Raw genomic sequence first — 3,298 nt, forward strand, 5'->3', positions numbered from 1 at the left:
ATCACCCCCTCATCCCGATTATCACCCTGTCTGGCGATGGGGTTTAGTGTGAGTGTTTTAGGGTTGAGTGTTGGATCAGTGTTTGATATTTTCGAACTGCAGTGACATTCCAAAAAAGGGCAAGAATTACAGGTGCAAAATTAAACAAGAAATGGCTCAAAGCATGCTGTCCAGGGACAGAGGGAGGGAGAGAGATGAAAAGAGCGTGACAGACACACAGCGTGAGACAGAGGGTTAGTCAGAGTGAGAGTCAGATGGAGACAGAGTAAGATCTAGGGAGAGATAGAGGGAGAGTTAGAGGGAGAGGCAGAGTGAGAGGCAGAGGGAGACAGAGAGAGAGACAGAGGGAGAGTCAAAGAGAGATATGGGGAGAGATAGAGACAGACGGAGAGACAGACAAAGAGAAAGGGAGATAGGGAGGGAGAAACTGAGAGAGGGAGAGATAGAGCCTCCACCACATTCTGAGGCAGAGAATTCTAAAGTCGCACAACCCTCTGAGACAAGGAATCTCTCCTCACTACCTAGAATTGGCTGTCTCCCGTATTGTCACTGGGGCAAGTTTCTGACCAAGAAAGGATGCAACAGGTTTGTAAGTGTGTGAATCTGGCCCGTGTCTCACACAGTACACACAGTGACTCTCTAAAGGGTCACTGTTCTTCTCCAATTCCCTGAATACGTGCTTGTTTGCAAATGGGTTATGTTACTGGGCTGACAGACCGTTGACATCATGGAAAAGGTGCGGCACAGAAATAAGCCATTCAGCCAGTCATGTCTGTGCCAGCTGAAAAAAAAATAGCCGCCCATTCTCATCCCACCTTCCATCACCTGGTCTGTAGCCTAGCTGATTGGATACCAGGTACCTTTTAAATGAGCTGCGGGTTTCTGCCTCCACTACCATTCCTGGCAGTGAATTCCAGACACCCACCACCATCTTGGTGAAAAAGATTTTCATCATGCCCCCTCTAATCCTTCTACCAATTCATCTTAAATCTGTGCCCGCGATAATTGACATCACTGCTAGCGGAAACAGGTCCTTCCAGTTTACTCTATCGAGGCACCTCATCATTTTGTACACCTCAATTAAGTCACACCTCAGCCTTCTCTGATCTAAGGAAATCGACACTAGCCTATCCAATCAACTTTCAGACCCTGGCAACATTCTTGTAAATGTCCTCTGTGCTCTCTCCAGAGCAATTATGTCCTTCCTGTAATGTTGTGACCAGAACTGTATACAAGGCTCCAGCTGTGGACTAAAGAGCATTTGATGCAGTTCCAGTATGAATTCCTTGTTTTTGTACGATGTATCTCGGCCAATAAAGGAAAGCATTCCATATGCTTTCTTCACCACTCTGTCTACCTATCCCGACACCTTCAGGGACCTGTGGACATGCAGTCCAAAGTCTCTCACTTCTTCTACCCTTCCCAATATACTCCCGTTTATTGTGTATTCCCTTGCATTGCTTGTCCTCCCCAAATGCATTACCTCACACCTTTCTGGATTGAATTCCATTTGCCACTTTTCTGCCTAATTAACCAAACCATTTATATCATTCTGTAGTCTATGGCTATCCTCTTCACGATCAACTGCATGGCCAACTTTTGTGTCATTTGCAAAGTTTCCATTAATGCTTCCCAAACTTAAGTCAAAATCATTAATATATACCACAAATTGCAAGGTACCCAACACTGAGACCTCTGTAATGCCACTGGAAAGCACCTTCCATTCACAAAAATAAACATTTATTTCCTGTCACTGAACCAATTTTGGATCCAATTCGCCACATTCCCCTGTATCCCATGGGCTTTTACTTTTCTGACCAATCTGCCATGTGGGACCTTATGAAATGCCTTACTAAAATCTATTAGGCAACATTCACTACACGACCCTGATCAAGCCTCCTTGAGGCTTCCACAAAAAAACGCAATTAAGTTAGTAAGACACGATCTTCACTTAACAAATCCATACTGACTATCCATGATTAATCTATGCCTTTTCAAGACAGTTATGCTATCTCTCAGAATTGATTCTGATACTTTTCCTAGCATTGAGGTCAGACTGACAGGCCTATAGATATTTCAACTATCCCTTGCATCCTTTTTAAGCAATCGTTCAATGTTTGCAGACCTCCACCCTCTGGCCCCTCGCCTCTATATAGTGAGGATTTTAAAATGATCCTCAGAACATCCGTTATTCCCTCCCTGGCATCCATTAACAACCTGGGATACTTTCCATCCAGTCCTGATAATTTATCCACTTTTAAGAATGTCAGACCCTCTCGTACTTCCTCTCTCATTGTGCTTTGCATATTTAATATTTCACACATCTCCTCGTTAACAACAATGTCTGCATCATCCGTCCCCTTTGTGAAGACAGAGTAAAAAGTACTCATTGAGAACCTTGCCCACATCTTCTGCATCCACTCATAATTTACCTTGCACATCTCTGATCGGCCCGACCCTATCCCTTGTTATCCTCTTGCTCTTAATGTACTGATAAAACACCTTATGGTTTTCCTTGATTTTACGTGCCAATATTTTTCATGTACTCTGTTTACTTTCCTAATTTCCTTTCTACTTAACCCCTACACTTCCTATACTCCTTTCAGCTTTCTGAAGTATCAAGTTTAAAGTGACTGTCATAAAATTTAATTTTCTGCTTTGTCATAGGAACATTGGAACATATCTTACACCGTATGATTCTAGATAACCAGGGAGCTCCATATTTAGCAGTACCACCCTTTTGCTTTGTGGGGATATGTCGATATTGTGCCCATATAATCTTGCATTGAATGCCTCCCACTGCGTTGCTACTGATTTTCCATTAAGTAATTGTATCCATTTCAACTCAAAACTTCGTAAAATTTGCCTTCCCCCAATATTGAACTTTTACTCTCTCTGCCTCTGTCATTCTCTTTTCATCTCTCTCCTTTCCTCTATCCCTGGACTGTAATGTTTTGAGCCATTTCTTGGTTAATTTTGAACCTTTCACTGCAGGGAATGTCACTGCAGTTTGAATATATCAAACACTGATCCATCAGTTACCCCTAAAACCCTCACACTAAAAGAATCTGCCGAGTGTACGGGAGGGAAGGATGGAGTGGAAGAGCCTCTGTATTTCTCCAGTACTGAACTGCAGTGGGTTGGATGTTTAATCAGTCTCTAACTGTGCCTGTTGGGTGAGTAGGCGACAGAAACGAGAGTAGTTAGCATCCCTGTGTGACTGTCACTCCTTCTGTTGTGTGTGTTCAGAATTAAACCCTGAGACCCTCTATCCAGGTCTGGCTGTGATATCTGGAAA

This window comes from Heterodontus francisci, unplaced genomic scaffold, assembly GCF_036365525.1.
Source record: "Heterodontus francisci isolate sHetFra1 unplaced genomic scaffold, sHetFra1.hap1 HAP1_SCAFFOLD_316, whole genome shotgun sequence".
NCBI classification, from domain to species: Eukaryota; Metazoa; Chordata; class Chondrichthyes; order Heterodontiformes; family Heterodontidae; genus Heterodontus; species Heterodontus francisci.